Below are 8,698 nucleotides of genomic sequence, written 5' to 3'. Positions count from 1 at the left end.
ATGTGGGTTCCTTTTCTTCTGTTTTATGCTTTTCTATTTCCTAAACAGGAGCAGTTCAACTGCATAAATTTGGGATGTACAAACCACCGAGGTAAGCTTTTTATGCACTCATTTTTCTTTGCGAAAATGGTGTTCTGAGAACTTTGAAATTTCTATATTAGAACATATGTTATTAAAGCAAAACACTTATATGAATGTTGACATTTTAGTTTTTTTAGAATTACGGGCAGTGCATATGTATATTAATCGAAAGTAAAATTGTTGATCCAAGGCAGTGCATATGTCTATTAATAAGAAGTAAAAAATTGATTAGCAAAAATGGCGCTTGTAGTACAATACGTTGTTAATTAAGGCACTTCAATCTTAAAAAGGCAAGCATCCAGCTCAACCTTTTCTTAAATGTGTATACGCCTAGGTTTTTAGAAGTGCAAATTTTGTTTTTCACCTATCGTGATGCTATTGAAGTTCCCCAATTTTAGATTCGGCAAGTACACTAATGCTACATAAAGCACAAATAACCACTTATTATAGGAAGCACAAATAACCCGATAAAATACATATGTACAAAAAAAATCTCGTAATCCACGAGGTAGTTCAAATACTTGACGATGAGAAGTACAACCATTCAACATTAGCAGGAGAACAACTTACTATAGAAAGTACAAGAAAACTGACAAAATCCAAATGTAGAAAAAACAAAATAATCCCATCATCCGTGAGGAAGTTCAAATATTTGATGACGATAAGTACAACCATTCGACATGAGCAGTACATCGATTTAATATAGGAAGTACAAGAAAACGAGTAAAAACCAAATGTAGAAAAAAACAAAATATTCCCATCATTCGCGAGGAAGTACAAGCAGCGATCCCGATAAGTACAACCATTCGACACGAGCAGTACAACCACTATATATAGGAAATACAAGAAAACTAATTAAAGACCAAATGTAGAAAAAAGCAAAATAATCTCGTCATCTGCATGGAAGTACAAGCGATGATTTAGAGAAGTTCAAGCGAAGACAACATGAAGTACATGCAAGATGCGCGTGGTTGTGCTGACCATTTTGTGTGGCCGTTGACCTTAAACGGGCACTATACGAGAAAATTATAGTTGTTTTACTGAACACTTTTGTGAAACAACGCCAAGAAGTACAACCATTTGACATAGGCAGTACACCCACTTAATGTAGGAAGTACAAAAAAACCGACAAAATCCACATGTAGAAAAAACAAAATAATACCACCACCCGCGAGGAAGTTCAAATACTTGAGTACGATAAGTACAACTATTCTAAATAAGCAGTACACCCACTTAATACAGGAAGTATGAGAAAACAAACAAAATCTAAATGTAGAAAAAACAAAATAATACCACCACCAACAAGGAAGTTCAAACACTTGTTTACGAGAAGTACAACCATTCGACATAAGAAGTACACCACTTAATATAGGAAGTACAAGAAACCGACAAAATCCTAATGCACAAAAAATAAAAAATAAAAATCCTCATCCGCGGGAAGTACAATCTGTGATTCCGAGAAGTACAAGCGGCGACTGCAGAAAGTACAAGCGGTAACTACGGGAAGTAGACAGTGTTAAGATAAAATTTATTAGTTTTTCTGAACAGCTTCGTGAAACAGCATCAAGAAGTACAACCGCATTGCCCTAGCAGTACAAGCTCATGTCGGCGGAAGTTTAATGCTCTGTTTTTTGCGAGGCGGAAATCTATTGTGAAAATCTCATTGTTTTGTTCACTAACCAACTCAACCATTGCCACCCAAAGCTTTATATGATAGAGTATGAGTCTAATTTCATTACCTACAACATTTCACAACAAATAAATGGATCTAATCCATCAAATTCGAGTCATTATCTCGCAAAGTATACCGGAAACATGATTTCAAAACTTCTAAAATTACTTTTAAACCATTTGGATTTGGAAAAAATGTTAGATACAAAAAAGATGCGCCCTTTCGACACCTTTCCAACCGTATATCATTTGCATTGTTTCAATATACCGGATGGAAATCGCGGGCAAAATCATTCGGTGCCCGTCACATAAAACGGGCGGACAGTAATTCAAGTTGTTCTTTTAAACTGTAAGGAATCAGAGAAAACAATTGGAATAAGAAAGTTGCGCCTAGTTCATAGCTTTCCAATGCCATATTATTTGCATCATTCCGATAAACGGTTGAAACAAATCATCCAAATTACCGTCCGCTCGTTTTTAAGTACGTCCGAATTTCGGTATTTTAAAAATTGTTCAAAAACTGTGAGGATTTTGAAAAAACGTAAAACATGAAAAAGTTGCGCAATTTCATTATCTATCCAACGGTATATCATTTGTACATTTCCGATAAGCGATTCGAAAATCAAGCTAAAAGTTCGTTTTCTGGCCATATAGAAGCATTTTCGTATTTTCAAAATTAAATTTAAACCGTGCTGAATCTGTGAAAGTTGTGAACATGAAAAAGTTGCGGTTTTTCATTATCTATCCAACGGTATATCATTTGCATATTTCCTCCAAATGGTTGAAAAAATCATAGTGTAATCAGTAGCTCTTAAGAAAATGGGAAGTTCAAGTAAGTTCCGACAAAAAGGTCAACCCTCTTATCCAGAAAGTTCAACCTTGTGTTCAGAAAAGTACAAGTCGGTGCTCAGAATATTATTCTGCAACCGGTTGCAGAATAGTGCTGGTGTATATATATATATATATATATATATATATATATATATGTGATATGATCAATAAGAAGAAATGAAGATGGAGTTCTTATGTGGAACTCAATATTAGCCATGCTCTATCTTATGTGAGTATGTGAAGATACAAGGTTGAGTTGGGCAAGTTCAAGATGAGCGTCCCAAGTGAATCACATACTTGAAGCTTGCCGTCCATTTGATGATAATGGACTTGTGAAGATGTGCATCAATGGAGTTTTTCCATCATAGTGTATGGAGGAGCATTTGTGAGTCTTCGCGAAGCAACATTGGTCAAGAGAGGCATTCCGGCTTGAGTGAAGCTTGAAGAGTTATCATCAAGATCAAGCGGGATGCGCAAGGCAAAGGTATGGCCTTGCTAGGTTTTCCTTTTACCGGTCTCAAGGTGGATGTTGGGAGACCGGATTATAGGATAGATAGCCGCACTATTAAGAGGGGCTTTTGGTTGAGTAACTTGATCACATCGTCTTAGGGAGCTCAATCCTTTGCATACTTTGCATATCCTTATTGCTTCTTGGTGTTTCTCTATGTGAGGTTCTTGAGCTTGTTGCTAGCTTTACAACAAGCCCAAGTTCATCGAAAACGGAGTTCGCATGCATCTTCTATTGCGTTTTCGAGGTTGGGTGATTTTACCGGTTATTCATGATATAAGGTTCCACCCTTTTATATTCATGATAAAATCCCCTCCTACAATTTCTTAAGTTTGCACTTTCTATTGGATGGCATTTGTTATTATCTTTCCAACGGAATTTGTTTCATGTCAATCGGAGTTCGGGAGCAATAGTTATTAAAGAAAAGGTAAAAGAAGAAAAAGAAAAAGAAAAAAAAAGGGGACGGCTGCCCGGTTGCCGCCCGGCCTGCCGGGCCGCACGCCGACCCACTCGGTCGACCGGGCGGCCACCGGCCTTGACCGGCCTGCCAGGCACAGGCCCCGGCCCGACCGCGGGCCTCACCGGCCTGGTCGCCCGGGCGCTACGGGCCGCCTCCTCGCGCCGGCGGGCCGTCGGCACCCGAGAGGCCCACCCGCGGCCTACTTCGCCCCCGCGCGCTGGCCAATGCGCCGCCCGGCGCTGCTGGGCCGCCGCGGCCCACGCGGCCAGGCTCCTCCCCCCGCGCGGCCTGTGGCATTTCTGTAGGATAACGTTGCATAGAAAACAAAAATTTTCCTACCGCGAACACGCAATCCAAGCCAAGATGCAATCTAGAAGACGGTAGCAACGAGGGGGTATCGAGTCTCACCCTTGAAGAGATTCCAAAGCCTACAAGAGGAGGCTCTTGTTGCTGCGGTAGACGATCACTTGCCGCTTGCAAAAGCGCGTAGAAGATCTTGATCACGATCGGTTCCGGCGCCACGAACGGGCAGCACCTCCGTACTCGGTCACACGTTCGGTTGTTGATGAAGACGACGTCCACCTCCCCGTTCCAGCGGGCAGCGGAAGTAGTAGCTCCTCTTGAATCCGACAGCACGACGGCGTGGTGTCGGTGGCGGTGTAGAAGTCCGGCGGAGCTTCGCTAAGCTACGCGGGCAATATGAAGTGGAGGAGCAAAGCTAGGGTTTGGGAGGGGGTGGCCGGCCACTCAAGGGGGGCGGCCAGCTTATGGTCTTGGGGTGGCCGGCCCCCTCCCTTGGCCCCTCATTATATAGGTGGATCCCAAGTGTTGGTGTCCAAGTCTTCGAATAAGACCCGAAACCAAAACCTTCCATAGGAGGGGGAAACCTAGCCCAACTAGGACTCCCACCCAAAGGTGGGATTCCCACCTCCCATGTGGGGGGGGTGGCCGGCCCCCTATGGTGGAGTCCACTTGGGACTCCACCCCCACTAGGGCTGGCCGGCCATGGAGGTGGAGTCCCTTGTGGACTCCACCTTCCTTGGTGGTTTCTTCCGGACTTTTCTAGAACCTTCTAGAACCTTCCATAGAACCTTCCGCGACATTTTATTTCACATAAAATGACATCCTATATATGAATCTTATTCTCCGGACCATTCCGGAACTCCTCGTGATGTCCGGGATCTCATCCGGGACTCCGAACAAATATTCGAACTCCATTCCATAATTCAAGTACTACCATTTCAACATCCAACTTTAAGTGTGTCACCCTACGGTTCGAGAACTATGCGGACATGGTTGAGTACTCACTCCGACCAATAACCAATAGCGGGATCTGGAGATCCATAATGGCTCCCACATATTCAACGATGACTTTAGTGATCGAATGAACCATACACATATATTACCAATTCCCTTTGTCTCGCGATATTTTACTTGTCCGAGGTTTGATCTTCGGTATCACTCTATACCTTGTTCAACCTCGTCTCCTGACAAGTACTCTTTACTCGTACCGTGGTATGTGGTCTCTTATGAACTCATTCATATGCTTGCAAGACATTAGACGACATTCCACCGAGAGGGCCCAGAGTATATCTATCCATCATCGGGATGGACAAATCCCACTGTTGATCCATATGCCTCAACTCATACTTTCCGGATACTTAATCCCATCTTTATAGCCACCCATTTACGCAGTGGTGTTTGATGTAATCAAAGTACCTTTCCGGTATAAGTGATTTACATGATCTCATGGTCATAAGGACTAGGTAACTATGTATCGAAAGCTTATAGCAAATAACTTAATGACGAGATCTTATGCTACGCTTAATTGGGTGTGTCCATTATATCATTCACACAATGACATAACCTTGTTATTAATAACATCCAATGTTCATGATTATGAAACTAATCATCCATTAATCAACAAGCTAGTTTAAGAGGCATACTAGGGACTTCTTGTTTGTCTACATATCACACATGTACTAATGTTTCAGTTAATACAATTCTAGCATGATATATAAACATTTATCATAAACATAAAGATATAAATAATAACCACTTTATTATTGCCTCTAGGGCATATCTCCTTCAGTCTCCCACTTGCACTAGAGTCAATAATCTAGATTACATTGTAATATACCTAACACCCATGGCATTCTGGTGTTGGTCATGCTTTGCCCTAGGGAGAGCTTTAGTCAACGGATCTGCTACATTCAGATCAGTGTGTACTTTGCAAATCTTTACTTCTCCATCTTCGATGTACTCGCGAATCGAGTGGTAACGCAGCTTGATATGCTTCAGCCTCTTGTGTGACCTTGGCTCTTGTGCATTGGCGATGGCACCCATGTTATCACATAAATGATTAATGGGTCCAATGCACTAGGAACCACACCGAGCTCTACAATGAACCTCTTCATCCATACCGCTTCCGATGAAGCCTCCGAAGCCGCTATGTACTCGATTCGTTGAAGACTTTGCCACCGTGCACCGCTTCGAGCTTGCCCAGCCATCATGCAGCACCATTCAATATAAACACGTACCCAGATTGTGACTTAGAGTCATCAGGATCAGTGTTCCAACTTGCATCGGTGTAACTTGTTACAACGAGCTCTTGGTCACCTCCATAACAAAGAAACATATCCTTAGTTCTTTTCAAGTACTTCAGGATATTCTTGACCGCTGTCCAGTGTTCCATTCCTGGATCACTTTGATATCTGCTAGTCAAACTAACTGCATGTGCTATATCCGGTCTTGTACATAGCATGGAATACATAATAGAGCCTACTTTGCCGAAGCATAGGGGATGTTACTCATCCTTTCTCTTTCTTCTGCCGTAGCCGGTCCTTGAGTTTTACTCAATACCTTGCTGGTAACATAGGTAAGAACCCTTTCTTACTTTCGTCCATTCTAAACTTCTTTAGAATCTTGTCCAGATATGTACTCATGATAGCCCTATTAGGCGTCTTGATCTATCTCTATAAATCTTGATGCCTAATATATATGATGCTTCACCAAGGTCTTTCATTGAAAAACTATTATTCAAATATCCCTTAACACTTTGCTTAATAGTTCTATATCATTCCCGATCAATAATATGTCATCTACATATAATATCGGGAATGCTACGGTAGCTCCCACTCACTTTCTTGTAAATACAGGCCTCTCCATGACACTTGTATAAACCCGAAGTCTTTGATCACCTTATCAAAGCGTCGGTTCCAACTTCTTGATGCTTGCTTCAGTCCATAGATTGAACGCTGAAGTTTGCATACTTTGTCGACATTTTTAGGATCGACAAAACCTTTGGGTTGTACCATATACAACTCTTCCTCAATGTCTCCATTAAGAAACGCCGTTTTGACATCCATCTCGCCAAATCTCATAATCGAAAAATGCAGCTATTGCTAACAAAATCCTCACAGATTTTAGCTTCGCTACAGGTGAGAAAGTCTCATCGTAGTCAACTCCTTGAATTTGTCGGAAACCCTTTGCGACAAGTCGAGCTTTATAGACAGTAATATTACCATCAGCATCTGTTTTTCTCTTGAAGATCCATTTATTCTCGACAGCCTTTCGGCTATCGGGTAAGTTTACCAAAGTCCATACTTTGTTATCATACATGGATCCCATTTCGGATTTCATGGCTTCTTGCCATTTGTTGGAATCTGGGCTCATCATCGCTTCTTCATACGTCGCAGGGTCCTCATCATTGTTATCTACAATCATGACATTTAGACAAGGATCATACCAATCAGGAGTGGCACGTTCCCTTGTCGATCTGCGAGGTTCGATGGTTTCCTCGTTCGAAGTTTCATGATCATTATCATTAGCTTCCTCTCGTTGCCGGTGTAGGCGGTACAGTACAACTTCCGGTATCGCGCTACTACGATCAACGAGTATAGATTCATCAATCTCATCGAGTTCTACTTTTCTTCCAGTCACTTCTTTAGTGAGAAATTCTTTCTCAAGAAAGGTTCCGTTCTTAGCAACAAAGATTTTGCCTTCGGATCTGTGATAGAAAGTGTACCCTATAGTTTCCTTAGGGTAACCTATGAAGACGCATTTCTCCGCTTTGGGTTCTAGCTTGTCCGGTTGTAACTTCTTTACATAGGCTTCGCAACCCCAAACTTTCAGAACGACGACTTAGGTTTCTTATTAAACCATAATTCATACGGTGTCGTTTCTACGGATTTTGATGGTGCTCTATTTAAAGTGAATGCGGCTGTCTCTAATGCATAACTCCAAAATGATAACGGCAAATCAGTAAGAGACATCATACTACGAACCATATCTAAGAGAGTTCGATTACGACGTTCGGACACACCGTTTCGTTGAGGTGTTCCGGCGGTGTCAATTGTGAAAGTATTCCGCATTTCTTTAAATGCATGCCAAACTCATAACTCAGATATTCACCTCCACGATCAGATCGTAGAAATTTGATCTTCTTGTTACGTTGATTTTCTACTTCACTTTGAAATTCCTTAAACTTCTCGAAAGTTTCGGATTTATGTTTCATGAAATAGATATACCCATATCTACTCAGATCATCTGTGAAGGTTAGAACATAACGATAACCACCGCGATGCTACGCTCATTGGTCCACATACATCGGTATGTATGATTTCCAATAAGTCGGTGGCTCGCTCCATCATACCGTAAAATGGAGTCTTTGTCATTTTTCCCATTAGACATGCTTCGCATCTATCAAGTGACTCAAAGTCAAGTGATTCAAGTAATCCATCAAGTATGGAGTTTCTTCATGCGTTTCACTCCAATATGACCAAGGCGACGATTGCCACATATAAGTAGAATTATCATTAAGTTTAATTCGCTTAGCATCAATGTTATGTATGTGCGTATCACTACTATCGAGATCTAATAGAAATAAGCCATTCTTTTGTGGTGCTCGACCATAAAAGATATTATTCATAAAAATAGAACAACCATTATTCTCAGACTTGAATGAATAACCGTCTTGCATTAAACAAGATCCAGATATAATGTTCATGCTCAACGCAGTACATAATAGCAATTATTTAGGCTTAAAACTAATCCCGAAGGTAGATGTAGAGGAAGTGTGCCGATTGCGATCACATTGACCTTGGATCCGTTTCCAACGCGCATCGTCACTTCATCTTTCAGCGGTT

Source organism: Lolium perenne, chromosome 1 (genome assembly GCF_019359855.2).
Source record: "Lolium perenne isolate Kyuss_39 chromosome 1, Kyuss_2.0, whole genome shotgun sequence".
Lineage (NCBI taxonomy): Eukaryota > Viridiplantae > Streptophyta > Magnoliopsida > Poales > Poaceae > Lolium > Lolium perenne.
The sequence above is the reverse complement of the archived record's forward strand: the minus strand, read 5'-3'. Positions refer to the sequence as shown.